Source organism: Saccopteryx leptura, chromosome 2, assembly GCF_036850995.1.
Source record: "Saccopteryx leptura isolate mSacLep1 chromosome 2, mSacLep1_pri_phased_curated, whole genome shotgun sequence".
Lineage (NCBI taxonomy): Eukaryota > Metazoa > Chordata > Mammalia > Chiroptera > Emballonuridae > Saccopteryx > Saccopteryx leptura.
Genome location: NC_089504.1, coordinates 106,994,773 through 107,010,255, shown reverse-complemented (window position 1 = coordinate 107,010,255; position 15,483 = coordinate 106,994,773). Strand labels below are relative to the sequence as shown.

The 15,483-nt window shown below is 37.0% G+C and overlaps 1 non-coding gene across 1 annotated transcript; it reads left to right on the top strand.

Annotated features, from left to right (window-relative positions):
- Positions 1–906: 906 nt before the first annotated feature.
- LOC136396240 (U1 spliceosomal RNA) lies at positions 907–1,070 on the top strand. The gene has a single exon (XR_010749632.1). It is a non-coding gene; the product is annotated as a U1 spliceosomal RNA (small nuclear RNA).
- The last annotated feature ends 14,413 nt before the right edge of the window (positions 1,071–15,483 follow it).

Below are 15,483 nucleotides of genomic sequence, written 5' to 3'. Positions count from 1 at the left end.
AATACAATATTATTAACTGTATCACCATGCTGTACATTACATCCCATGACTTATTTATTTTATAACTGGAAGTTTGTATCTTTACACATCTCCCATCACTTCAGTCCTGCCTCTGGCCAACACCAATATGTACCTATGACTTTATTTGTTGTTGTTGTTTTTTAAGTAGATTTCACATATAAGATATTTATTTGTCTTTCTCTGGCTGATTTATTTCACTTAGCGTTATATCTTCAAGTTCCATCCATGTGGTCATGAATGACAAGATTTCCTTCCTTTTTTATGGCTAAATAATATTCCATCATAAATATATATGTGGTGTGTGTGTGTGTGTGTGTGTGTGTGTGTGATATCACATTTTCTTTATTCATCCACTGATAGATGCTTGGTTTAATTCCATATCTTGGCTACTGTAAATAGTGCTGCAATAAACATGTGGGGTGCATATATCTGCATTAGTGTTTTCATATTTCTTGGATAAGTATCCAGGAGTGGAATTGCTGGATCATATGGTAGTTCTATTTTTAATATTTTGAGGGAACTTCATACTGTTTTCCATTGTGGCCATACTGATTTACATCCCCACCAATAGTGCATGAGGGTTCCCTTTTCTCCACATCCATGCCAACACTTGTTATTTCTTGTCTTTTTGATAATAATCAACAGGTGTGATGTGATACCTCATTGTGATTTTGAACAGGTTTATTTTTAAAGGAACAAAAATGATAACATTTTACACATAGAGTTTACTAACCATCTTTTTCATTTAGCCATATATCATGGACATCTTTCTATGTCGATGACAATGGATATGTCATTCTGTGTACTTTTTTTATTTAATCGATATTCTTTTGGTGATTTTTTCAGGCTTTTTACATATTTCTTTATTATAAAAAATATAAAGTTATACTTACCTGGCAGGGGAGATACCATGATCATGAAGGTAGTTTTCCCAGGGTGAGGCTAACCCATTGCATTCCAGGTGTGCTGACCCCTACAATTTCCCCAAATGTGGGAAACTCAATTGCATTACTTGTGGTAGTGAGGGACTGCATTCATGTTCTCCCCTGTTAAAAATAAATGGATAGTTTAACATCTTTGACTTACCTTTCTTAAAGAAAAACTTCTTGAAATGGAATGCACAAGAGAAGTTTAAGATCTGAGCATAAGATCAGTAAATACTGATTGATCATTATGACTATATGACTGATTCTAGGGATACAACTATTGTTTAGCTAATTTAGAATGGTTAATTTTTTAATCATATGAAGGTATATTATAAAAGTACATTTTTTAGGTACTTCTAATTAGCTCCATTGACATCTAGTTTGAAATGGTTGTTTAGTAAGGAAAATAATTGAGAATCTTTGTGGTAAAATGTTAGATAAACTCAATACACTGTTAACCATCAAAGTTTGGATATCAACATCTGCAATAGGGAAATATGAAACCACAGTTCTTGTGGCTGATAAGAGCTGTGATGTTAAGCATTAATAATGTTCCCCACCAATGATAGGCTGACTCATTATAACTGTAGTTGGGTTGTCACATATCAGTGGAAGTAGTAAATTCAAATTAAATTTTTTTTTTTTGGTAACTCAAGGATCTTGAGCAGATATTGACCTTCTACCCTTATGTGATGATCTAGTTTGTTTAGTTTTCTACATAGCTTTTTAATAAACTTATAATCAGCCAAATTTATGAATTCTTAAAAGTATTATGTGAGACAGTTAATATAACAAAATTAACATAATGTTAAGGACCATGGATAAGTTTTGATATTTGGCAACTTGGAATAGAATCCTCCCATTTTCACTAGGGCAAGTAATAGCTTCTTTAAGCATTAGTTTTCTCATTTTTAAAAGTGGAATAATAATATAACCTTAGAGTTGGTGAGAGGGTCAAATTAAATAATTCAAGGTACCAGCCAGATGGTAAACAGTCACAAAATATTAGTCTCGCCCTGGCTGGATGCTCAGTTGCTTAGAGCATAGACCTGATACACCAAGGTCATAGGTTCGATCTCTGGTCAGGGCACATACAAGAATCAACCAATGATTGCATAGATGGCTGAAGCAACAAATTGATGATTCTCTTTCTTACTTTCTCTCTCTCTCTTTCTTCCTCTCTCTCTAAAATCAATCAATAAAATTTAAAAAATATTACTCTCTTTCTTATAATCATAATGATGGTCTACATCAACTCATTAATGTTATTGAGAGATGACTGTACAAACTCAATGATTATTGAATTAATTAACATTAAATTAATTCCATATGCATATAGAGTTTTGAATACTTTTTTATATCCTTTTTTAGTATAATCATATAAATATGTAAAATCACACTAATTTTATTGATTGTTATAAAGAATCCAGAATTAGGAAAAAGCATGAATTAGAGTTTTTAAAAAGTAAAATAGTTATATTACTTTTAAATTTGTTTAATGACTTTAAGTAAACTAAAGGAGGGTTGTCAGTAAGTTCTTTCTGGCAATAGATTTTGTTATAGAAGTAAAACTAGTGCTTTTGCTCTTCCAGATTCCTCGTAAGTTATTGTGTGTTCTTGACACTTCTTGCAGTACCAACACACCTGAAAAAGTAATATAAAACATTCTTCTCCCCAAACCTCATTTTCTTATAGAATATTTTACTCACAGACAACATTTTTCAATCCATATTTTAAATAGCACAAGTTGACTTACTGTGATTTTCTCACTGTGTGAGAGTTCCTTATATAAGCTGGGTTAAAAAAAAATGGGTGAAAAATAACATTCTCTGAGGCCATTTATATTTCATTTTTAAACTTAATATTGAAAGCAATATTAGTTTTGAACTAAAACACTGTAAAACAATGTATTAGAGATCCTGGTGCAACTTCAGTCTAATTCAACTAATAAATATATATTAAGCTCATATTGTGAGTTAATGCTAGGAGGGAATTGAGAGATAATTTAAAACAAACCCCTTAACAGACAGAGGAGGAATTTAAGGCCTCTGAGAGATGAGTGGCTTACGTAAATTGGTAATAGAGCCAAGGTTAGAACACTTCCAATGTGGTATTCCTTGTATTGCCTCACACATACTTCCGAGAAGGTTTTACAAAAGATACCTGGTATACTTTTCACATGTGCTAAAGCTCCTGTGGCCAGGCTGTCCCAACATAGCAGGTTGGGAAAAAATTCATGATCGTCAGCAGCTCAAAATAGCAACAGGTCACTGCAGCTTTGTCCCTAACTCTGCAAGATAGAAAGAAATTCTAATTATACAACTGGCACTGGACAAATAGTCCCTCTCAACAAACATCTGAGTACTTGCTATGTGCGTGGCTCTGTGTTACAGCCCAGCAGTATAAAGTAGACTCAACACAGCCCTTCTCCTTAAGAAACTAGTAGCCCAAAAGAGGGAACAAACCTTAAGGAGATCGTTTTAGTAACATTACCCAGCCCAAACCAGTTGCCTAGGACAATGCATACTATTTAAAATAAATCGCTATTTATTATAAATTTTTTTAAATTTTATTTATTCATTTTTTACTTAGTGAGCCAGAGAGAGGGACAGACAGGAACAGAGAGAGATGAGAAGTATCAATCATCCATCCCCCATTTTGTTATAATTTGGGTGTTTTAGCCAGGCACAAGTAAAATTCTATCTGAAGAACCCTCCAAAATGTTTCTGTGCTAGGAATATGCAAAAGAAGCAATGGGCAAGTAAGTTCAGCATTTTGGCCCTTCATCTCAACAAAAAGGACTCTGATACACTAAACTAGAGTTTCAGGGGATAACCCTTTTCTTAATCTAATTGGATTTAAATAACCTTAGGCCAAAGCACCATCTAGCATCCAAACTCACATTTTTAATGTTATTCTGGTCACATTAAGCCAAAATAAGTGTGAGATCAAGATGAGCTAGCTGATTAAGCCTCTGACATTCTGGGCCAGCCTTAGTGCTAAATCTCGATTGCCTGGAAAGGGGAAAAATCAGACAGAGCCCCTATCTTTGATGTTTAACACTTGGAAATCCACTCACTGCCAATACTGACTTATCAGTGACTTTAAACTTCATCAACCCTCCTCCTGACTTGGATAGTTTGCTGCCCTTTCATACGGCATTATTTCCTTCCTACAGTGTTCTTTTCCTTTCTTCTTGCCAGAAAATCTCCTTTAAACTCTGCTTAAATTTTATTTATAAATTTTTTTTTAAATGTTAGCATCTTTGAATTAATCCTTTTCATAATTACCTTATCACATCTTATGGTTATAAATAGATAAACACCTAAGATGTTTAGATCTAGTTTGCTTTCCCTAGTTAACAGAAGAGTTAAATTTTTAACAAAACTGACCATCCATAAAGAGCTTTAAATATTTCTAGATGAGTCATGAAAGTAACACAAACATTGTGAATGATTACAGCTTTACAGTTCTACTGTGAACCCATTTTTTACTTTTGAAAATCTTTTGCCAGTTAACCTTGGCATTACACAAGAAACAGACAGTCTGACATAACGATGATTATCTCAGGAGGAAGTACAGTTACATACAATAAAAAGCAACAACATGGCAATCCATGATGCAAGGTTTTTGCTTATTAAAGTTTACCAATTTTTTTTTTTTTTTTTTTTTTTTTTTTGCATTTTTCTGAAGCTGGAAACAGGGAGAGACAGTCAGACAGACTCCCGCATGCGCCCGACCGGGATCCACCCGGCACGCCCCCCATGGGGGGACGCTCTGCCCACCAGGGGGCGATGCTCTGCCCATCCTGGGCGTCGCCATGTTGCGACCAGAGCCACTCTAGCGCCTGAGGCAGAGGCCACAGAGCCATCCCCAGCGCCCGGGCCATCTTTGCTCCAATGGAGCCTTGGCTGCGGGAGGGGAAGAGAGAGACAGAGAAGAAAGCGCGGCGGAGGGGTGGAGAAGCAAATGGGCGCTTCTCCTGTGTGCCCTGGCCGGGAATCGAACCCTGGTCCTCCGCACGCTAGGCCGACGCTCTACCGCTTAAAGTTTACCACTTTTGAATGACATTGGGCGGATAAATTTTTGCCTGTCAAGTCTCAGTGGTTCTCCCAAAACACCTTTTAATATTCCCATGGAAAGAAGTATTTAATTAGCTTGCTTTTCAGAATACAATCTGCAGGAGAGTTTTATGTAGATATTCAATTCCACTGAACATTGACTGTGTGCCTACTGTGTGGCAGGTTGTATGCCAGATGCTGGCAATCCAAAGATGGGGAATTCAGTGTGTAAAGATGGGTAGACTAGAAAGCTATAATAAAGTACAGCAAATGCTATAGGAGCATAGTGCTAAACAAAGATAGAACATGGAGGCATACTTCTTTCTGGGTGAAAGGGAGAGTCCTGGGGAAAAGCAACTATTGTGATCATTATCACTACAATATAGTGTCCAATTTCAGCATCTCCCAGAGGGCTCCTGGACATTCTGATTGTACACCCCAATCTAGCTGCTTCTTTCATGCTCTTCCTTAGCTATTCCAACATTCACCATCTTTTGTGTAACTCAAACTTTTTCTTGTGTTTTATCTTCCTTTCTTCACTCTTTCCTTTCAGTAAACCACCAGGAAATAGTTTCTTTCACATAAACTACCTCAACTTTCTGCTCTTTTTCTCTCCCACTCCTTGTATTTCAAATGATATTTGAGTGAATGCATGTATTCTCCCATAATGTCCAGCTCAAAGCAGTGACTCAGTTAAAACTTAGTGTTGTGATTAAAACATTATATGATGACTATTTTTTTTTTTTTTTTCTGAAGCTGGAAACGGGGAGAGACAGTCAGACAGACTCCCGCATGCGCCCGACCAGGATCCACCCGGCACGCCCACCAGGGGGCGAAGCTCTGCCCACCAGGGGGCGATGCTCTGCCCCTCTGGGGCGTCGCTCTGCCGCGACCAGAGCCACTCTAGCGCCTGGGGCAGAGGCCAAGGAGCCATCCCCAGCGCCCGGCCATCTTTGCTCCAATGGAGCCTTGGCTGCGGGAGGGGAAGAGAGATACAGAGAGGAAGGGGAGGGGGGGGGTGGAGAAGCAAATGGGCGCTTCTCCTATGTGCCCTGGCCGGAAATCGAACCCGGGTTCCCCCGCACGCCAGGCCGATGCTCTACCGCTGAGCCAACCCGCCAGGGCCTATGATGACTATTAATATGGAGGTTATTGGTTATTAAACCAGGCTGATGATCAGAGTTTTTAGGAAAACTTTAAAAAATATGGACTCTAATTCAGGAAGATTACATTTGTATTTGCCATTTGACCCAGCAATTCTATTTCTAGGAATGAACTCTGGAGACTGGTTGATTTAATGAAGTATGATACTGCCATTTTAATTATTATTCAGCTATAAAAAGAATGAGAGAGGTCTCCATGATGTGTGGCTAAGTGAAAAAATTCAAGGTGCATATATTTTGTTTATTTTTGCAAAATGAAATGTTGGTAGTATAACAATGGAACTAGAATAATGGTTATCCATCGGGTGATTTCAGAATGGAGTGGAGGGGGAAGGGAAAGATGGAAGACTTAGAAATCTAGGAATGCTTTTAAATTTAATTTAGTATTTGAATCATGTAAATATTTTATATATTAAACAAGACAGGATTAATTTTTTAAAATATCTAAAATTGAAAATAAGCAAATAAACTATAACTGTATATCAAATTGCTAACATAACCACCCAGAGGGAAAAAAATACTTCCAGTGAAATTTAAATGTAGTATTTACTCTGTGCATCCTTAGTGAGATATAATCTAATTACTAAAAGGACGACAAAGAAAAGTTAAGTACTACTTCATGATTTTAGTGTTAGTAGTGATATTGCTATTATAATTTTTACTCATTATTGTATATTTTGGGGAATAATAAGTATTTTGGAAAATAGGATTTTATGTAAGAAAAGAACACACAAATATGAAGTCAAAGAAGTTAAGGAAAAAAATCCCTGTAATGTTAATTTGCATTGGAAATATTAGCATGATATGTCTTATGTCTTTTTATCAGACAGTCTAGAAACAATGACAACTCTGGGGTACCTAGATCTTGATTATTAAATTCTCTGAAAGAAACCAGATTTACCTAAAGAAATGGCTGATTCCAAGTGTGAGGCAGTTAGGTAAAAGTTGAGCATACAAGATCTTGTGGCAGAAAGCCTGCAAGTTCTCCAGTACAGGGACCCTCCTGAGGCAGCTTCCATCCACTAAATTTAGTACAAGCCAACCACCCATAAATAATAACCAAATGACTATAAAACATTGAATAAAATTAATCCATGCTTTATGGATTCCATTAATTAAATGTGAAACCAATTAAGCATCCCCTAAAATAAACAACCATAAAATACTAAATAAATAAAAAAAATCGATAAGCTTTTTTCTTCTGTGTGACAGGGACAGAGAGAGGGACGGATAGGGACAGACAGACAGGAAGGGAGAGAGATGAGCAGCATCAATTCTTTGTTGTGGCTCCTTAGTTGTTCATTGATTGCTTTCTCATATGTGCCTTGTCAAGGTGGCTACAGCAGAGTAAGTGACCCCTTGCTCAAGCCAGGGACCCCGCACTCAAGCCAGATGAACCCACACTCAAGCCCTTGACCCCAGGGTTTCGAACCTGGGTTATCCATATCCCAGTCTGATGCTCTATCCACTGCATCACCACCTGGTCAGACTTGCTTTTTGTTTCTGTTGTTGTTGTTTTTTTAGAGGGTGGTTAGGGTGGGAGAGAGAGAGACAGATAGGAAGGGAGAGAAATTAGAAGCATAAAATCATAATTGCAGCACTTTTAGTTGTTCATTGATTGCTTTCTCATATGTGACTTGACCTGGGGGCTCCAGTTGAGTCAGTGATCCCTTGCTCACCTCTCGCTCAAGCCAGCGACCATCAGGTCATATCTATGATTCCACGCTCAAGCCAGAGACTGCATTCAAGAGGGTGAGCCTGCACTCAAGCCTCCATCTTGGGTTTTGAACCTGGGTCCTCAGTGTCTCAGGGCAATGCTCTGTCCACTGCAACACCACCTGGTCAGACACACAAAAAATCCATAAGTTCTGAGGGAGAGATAGAGAGAGAGAGAGAGAGAAAGAGTGAGAGAGAGAGAGAAGCTTCATTTCCACCTTTCCAACTTTGAAGGTAATATTATATATTATATCAACACTTTACTCTGGAAATAGGTAAAAAAGTACTTATACTGTTCATTGAAATCATTAATGTGTGAAAACTCCTCCTCCCTTTTTTTAAACAAAAGAATGCCAGCTCATTAATATGTAAGAAATAATAGAATTATAAAAATCACCATTTGGAATCCCTAATGCAATTAGAGATTTGGGCAAAGATCATTAATAGAAACCAAAATCATTCGGTGAGAAGCTGCTGGGAAAGAGGGTATTCATGTATAGTATCCAAGAATACACACACTACTTTTTGATTGCAAAGGGAAAAAGCTTTTACCTTTACAATGGAGATACTTGAGCTCTTAATTTAGCGATCAAACCTGGTGTCAGTGATGGACAAGTTAAATTCCATGGTTCTGGGTGTGTGGTAGCAGGATTATAGTGTAAGTATGAAGTATTTGTGCCAAAAACTATTTAAATTAAATTTAATCAAGTTTTAGATTCCATTCTCAGTTATATATATATAAAAAAGAATAAAAAAGCTCAAGTTTAATGACACCAGAAGGCAAGTCAAATTGCCAAAAGGCAGTTTTTGTACATAGCTAGCAAGAGGTTGAGGGGTTTGAGCAGAGAAACATGAAGGACCTTTGCATTTTGAAGGTAGGCAAATAGGGTTGTTTCCCTCGGGTTTATTCACAGCCCCTACTCCTTCATCTGGGTGGCGTGCTGCAGCTGCTGTTGGTCAGGGTGTTTTATCCAAATGTAAAGAAATATTTTTATGTTATACAGAAAACAAGTGCAATTTCAACACGAGGAAGCAATTGAAATTTGGGAAACATTGAGCTCTTCCTAGAATGGAGACCTTTCTCCAAATAAAAGAAGAAACTGTTCTTGTCTAAATACGGGCATTTGATTGTGAGGTTCCACTGATCCCTTGTTGCTGCTTGCTCCATTAAGCACTCATTGAATGTGCACTTGCCTTCTTAGCAGTGAAAGCAAATTAATCTCCAACATTGATTTTTAAAATGTTCTTTAGACTTTTAACTGGATCATTTCTGGTTGAGGCTGTTACACTGCTATGACATTTGGACTTAGTGAATATCATCTTAAATTATATTTATGCTCAGGTAAAATAGCAGAGAAGCATATGATTCTGTCCTTCCCCACAGGATGGAGAGAGCCTCGAGGAAGAGTTCTCCTCAGTTTGGAGGGGAGAGCGCTGGGGAGATGGCCGAGCAGCTACATCCTGTTTTGGAGAGGAGAAAATTCAGGCTCACCCTTTTGGAGCTGCCAGGCAGCATAGCTTCTGAGCAGAACTGCCCTAATTCTGCCATTGGCAACTCCACCCTTGCCACTCCCAGAAACACCCTCTGGTTTCTCCTCTTCTCAAACTATGCCATTTTCTTCCCCTACCGGTTTGCATATGTCATTATTGTTTAATACTAATTAAATAACTTTTTTTATAGTTCAGAGAAATCAATTTTATAATCTTGTTACATTCATGTTAAATCTTAAGTAGCATTTCTATCTTGTGTACGTGGGCATATATAAGAACTAGGCTACCTGTATATATGGATAGAGCTCTTTGTAGCCTTACAATCATGTACTCTTATGGTCTGAGCTAATAGTTCTCAGTGTGTAATTCTGGACTGCAACATCAGCATCATCTGGGAACTGGTTAAAATAGCAAAATTTAGGGATTTGGAGCCAAGGAATCTGGATACGGAACCAAGGAATCTGTATTTTAACAGACATTTAATCTAGGTGGTTTCCTGTGGACACTAAATTTTGGGAACCTGTTTAAGCCATGAGATCCCCTATGTTCCTTTATTAAGTCAGCAAGTATGTTTAATCATTTCTGTGTACTATGATCCATTAAAAAAATATAACAACTTCTGTCCTGAGAGTAGGAAGATGGTGCATTGAGATACAGGTTCACACAAAAAGCTATAGCAGGCTCTGCCCCGGAGGGGCAGAGCGTCGCCCCCTGGTGGGCAGAGCGTCGCCCCCTGGTGGGCGTGCTGGGTGGATCCCAGTCGGGCGCATGCGGGAGTCTGACTGTCTCTCCCGTTTCCGGCTTCAGAAAAATACAGAAAAAAAAAAAAACCTAAAAAAAAAAAAAGCTATAGCAGGCTCTTATAATCATCCCAACTACTGGGTGTTTCCAAGTTAGCTTCTGTAGGCACGAGTGGATGAACCACGGTAGCCAGTGGTGAGGAGACTAACCTGGCATATGTGGTGTAGAAAAGAACAGCTTCTGATGTGATTGAAGATAAAGGGGGAGTTTTCAGACTCTGAGCGTAGAAAAGAAAAGACCCTGTTTTATTTCATATTGGGAAAAATGAACTAAGAGAGAGCTTTGAGAAATGGTAGGAGAAATGGTAGAACTGTGATGATCTGGCTTGAAGGGAAAATTTAAATTATGGATAGTCTGTGTGAAAGCATTATCTGTCCTTAGGCTGTAGACTAAGCTGGTTAGAGTTTTCTACTGAGGGCAGTTCCCTACAGAGACTAGAGAAATTATTCCTGTTCTTGGCCCCAGTCTATGTCTCACAATCCAAGGTGGAATGTGGCATTCGGAAGGTTGTAGATCATTCTACATTCATCTCTATTCCTGGGCAAATAACTGAAGGCTGCTGAAGGTAGGTACTAGCACCACATTTGTAAGACATAGTAAATAATAAAAAGGAAATCTCCCAAATTCTTTCCCAAAGCTTTCATTGGTACAAAGAGTTGTTTTTCTTCAGGCAAAATTTACCTTTGTGAAGAAAGAACATCATAATTTCCCCCAGAAAGTTATTAATGTTTGACTTAATCTTTTATTATTTTTATGTTATATAATTTCTCAAATGTTTCATCTGTAAAATTAGCTTATTTAAATATTTATATCAGCACATAACCATGTGTCTCTTTTTCTCTGCACATGAAAGAGGTTTTAAAGATATTAAAAAATTTAGGGGTTAATCTCTTGCATCCTTATAAGGACACAGAAAATAAATGTCACACTTTTAAATATAGCAGATGGCATCCACAAACATTAGTTAGTTAAGGATGCCACAATTTTTCCATTTAAAACGTTCTTCCTAGCTCAACCTTAGGAAAGTGACTCAAGGTAAAAGTTCAACGATTCATATATCTTTCAGCAGACTGTTTCATAAAGTTTCTGAGTTGAAAGTTACCATGAAGATGGACAGTGTGGTGGTGTATTCATATGCCTGCTTTCTCCTGCATGTAATGCTGGAACAAATATAAAAAGTTCATTGTGGACATAATAATAATAATGAAAATCAGTGGCAAAAAAGAAATTTTTCTTTATATTTTTCCATCATCAACATACTTTAAGGAAAAACTCCAAAGATTGCTTTTAAAATAATCAGTTTTAAAGAAATAGAAAGCAAGTTTATACACACATAGATACTTCCACAAGCTGATGGCTGGATGTTTGATCTTAGGATGCTTCATGGAAATATTCAATGCTTCATATACAAGAATAATGCTATTTGTCAACTATCATTAAGACTGTTTTTCTAGTAGAAGGGTAAATAATTATATGGAAATTTGAACTTACAAAAATATTTTTTTAAGAAACTGATAATCCATTGAGTAGAAAGGCTTGGCTTTCTGGTTTTTAAAACAACTAGAAAAAGAATTTTTTTTCTTTTTGTTTTAGGATAAGAGAGCCTTACAAAAGACTATTTTGAAAGCTAATAACAGGATACTTTAGTCAAGGTATCAATATCCTCCACAATAAAGTAGGAAGAAAACAGAGAAAATTAATTTTTGATTAACCAATCTACTAGATAAGCAAATTAGACTCCCTAAGAAAACAAGGGGTTGGAGCCTCAAGTATCGCAGGAGCCAGGCGGGTAATATGAATGACGAAGCAGCCCATGGACAGCATGGGGCCAGTCTTTGAACTGGAGAGTCATACCCAGCCTAACGGAAGTAGCAGTACCTACTCGGCTCAGTCTATACAGGAATGAGTGTCCAATTGTTCCAGATCTTTTGATTGTCAAGAGAAACTCCAAATGTAGATTTTAAAAATAAAATCTGCAAATCATTTTATGCTGGGAGTTAAGCAGTTTTTAAAAATACTGTGTCAAACAAAATATATCCACTGGATAGATTTGCCCTATTAAAGAACTGATCTACCAGTTTCAATTGACCCTTCATTTCAACCCTAAATTGTGGTATTCTCACCTATCTTTCCCTGCCACATAAAACCCTAAATGCCAGATGTAGATACTGTAATCACAAGTTATTGTAAAATATAAGGAAAAGACTCACCACTATTTAATATTTGCTGAATAGTTATTAGAAATACTGATACAATTTGTATATTTTTGGCAAAGCCTTCACCAGTATCTGCACACACTTCATATGAACTTATGAAACATATGAGCTTGTTTCCACTGAATGAATGAGATAAGAATGTTAATTTTACTGATCTAACACCACTGAATCACTGGGGGGTAGGGGGGAGGAACCTGGTCTTACCATCTCTCTCAGTCCTTCCTCCTCCTTCCTACACACACACACACACACACACACACACACACACACACACACACACACACACACACACTGTAACAGTAAATGCATTCGTAGAAGTCACTGTGCAATTGCAAGTCTAAAAGGCCAAGGTCCATATTCTTAAAGAAAAAGTTCTACTATAGGATCTTCAGCCTAGTGTTGGGTGGCTAGTAAAACATGTGCAAACATTTAGTGATTAGAGTTTCTAAGAATTTAAGAGAGCAGGCCAGTTGAAAGTGACAGAGATCTTACCTTTAAAATTCTTCATTTAACTTTTAACACGATTATGGATCATTAGAAACAGGCAGTCCTTGCCAGAAATAAATGAGCTTGTTTTATCAATTAAAGAGATTTAGATTTATGCTGAGGAAAATATAAAGAATGATGAGTTTTATTTTTTGTATCGATAGTTTAGAATTGTCATCATCACTGGTGCCTATTAAATGTATTAGAAGGTATGCATTTTTTCAAGTATAATGCATACATACAGAAAAGGGCATCAATCATTAAATAGCTTAAAAATATCTTACAAAGTAAACACAAGGCTGTGTATTATTTTCAAAGGATCAAACTTTAAATCTTTTGGAATGGCTTAATGCATTTTACAGATTTGTTTACGTCTGAAAATATCATTATCTGGAAGTTGTGCCTTTTTGTTTTGCCATTAACCCTTTGGTGTGTCTATGAAGCATCTATCATCTACAGTCTTTTCATCACACAACACGAAGGCTGCATCTGAAGCAAATTCATCAATATTATTTCAAAGTTACACACTGAAGTTACAACATCAACATTCTCTAATATGACACTTATTTTTTTAAAAAGAAGGGTCATTTTAACCTGACTTGTGATGGCATAGAGGATAAAGTATTGCTCTGGAATGCTGAGGTTGCTGGTTCAAAACCCCGGACGTGCAAGGTCAAGGCACAAACTAGAAGCAGCTATGAGTTGATGCTTCCCGCTCCTCCCCAGCCCTTCTCTTGCTCTCTGTTCACTCTCTAAAAAAAAATAAATAAATACAATCTTTAAAAAATATAAAAGAAGGAGCATTTGCCACAGTACCTGAAAATGCATAAATATTAGTAAATACTTTTACCCTTTCAAAATGATAGTTTTTTAAATTTTCAAATGAACTTTTTTGCAGAGAAGAGTAAGAAGAAAGCACATTAAAATAATTCTCATTATTAGAATTAGAGCCTATCACAAATTCATCTAAGCAAATTTACTACAAAGTACATACCTATAAACATATTATGTAATGTGTCTTGTCTGAATAGCTTAAGCAGGTCACATATCACATCAAAACAAAGATAAACACATGTGGTAACTTAGAAACTTGATTAAAAATTTCATTATCTTACGTAATCAAAACATCATTTAAGTAGGTGAGCCAAAATGATTACATGCAACTAAGTGTATTAATCCATAAATTCAGAAGAAAATTTAATGTCCGTGGTTAAAATGTTATGCTCCTGCATCTATTTGGAGATTTAGTTGATTATTTAAATGAGGTTAGACTATTATGGTAGAGTTTTTAAATTAATGCTTCAAGAGACCCTGGATCTTCTCCAGAAGGATGGTGCAAAGTAGGCTATCTATAATTATAATCAAGGGAGACAGCCCAAGTTTGGAATGTTTTTTTTTCATCTTCAGAGATATAGTATGCATATTATAGAACCACAGACAATTGCATTCACAGATTGTTGATGAAAATAAATCATGCCACTGAAGCAAAAAATTCTAATAAACTAGAATTTTGTCTGTTATTTCAGAAACAGTCTGGTCCATTGCATTGTGAGTGTCAAGAAAAAGTTTTTACACTATGGTTCCAAGACAACCCACTGTTAATGTTTTGTGTATGCCCATGTGATTAGCGGAGAGATGAAAGTATCTACTAATCCAGTCTTGCTTTTAAGGATATAAATACTCAGTGATTAGGTTCACTTCAATAGATACTATGTTAGGTACTGAGTATTCAAAGATGAAGTCTCACATTTGAGAAATTCAGCACTTAGTTATTAGGAGGTCTGACACCTAAACTCATAATGAAAATATGATATTGTAAATGTCAAATAGAAAGTATGGGAACATAGAGGAACTATGTAGACCGTGGTTTTCAGGAATGTGTCTCAAAGTAGGGGATCCAGTCAGGTGGCAATTGCAGTGCTTTTCACAAATGCTGAAGGCCTGTATCAGGGCAACAGTTTTGGGGGGTGGAGGAAATGAGATGGAATCAAGAAGTATAGAAGAGGAAGGGTTTGATGATTGACCAGATAGCAGAAAAAATAGAAATACAGAGAGTGACAGAGACAGAGAGAGATAGACGATAGACAGATTTCTGGCTTAGATGAGTGCTATTAAGACTGGCAATAGAGGAGAAAAACCAAATTTTGAGAGAGATACTGTATTGGTTGGGGCAAGAAGAAGTGATACTTGTCTTTCTCTGACTGGCTTATTTCACTCAGCATAATAATCTCCAGGTCCATCCATGCTCTTGCAAAACATAAGATGTCTTTCTCTTTTTTTTATGGTTGAGTAGTATTCCATTGTGTGAGTGTACAGCCACTTTTGTATCCATTCATCTGCTGATGGGCTCTCGGGCTGCTTCCAAATTTTGGCTACTGTAAATAATACTGCAATGAACCTAGGGATGCATATACTCTTTTGAATTAGTGCTTCGGGTTTCTTTGGATATATTCCCAGAAGTGGAATTGCCAGGTCATAAAGCAGTCTCGTTCTTAATTTTGGGGGATAACTTCATACTGCTTTCCACAGTGGTTGTACCAGTTTGCATTCCCACCAACAACGCATGAGGGTTCCTTTTTCTCCACAGCTTGGCCAGCACTTG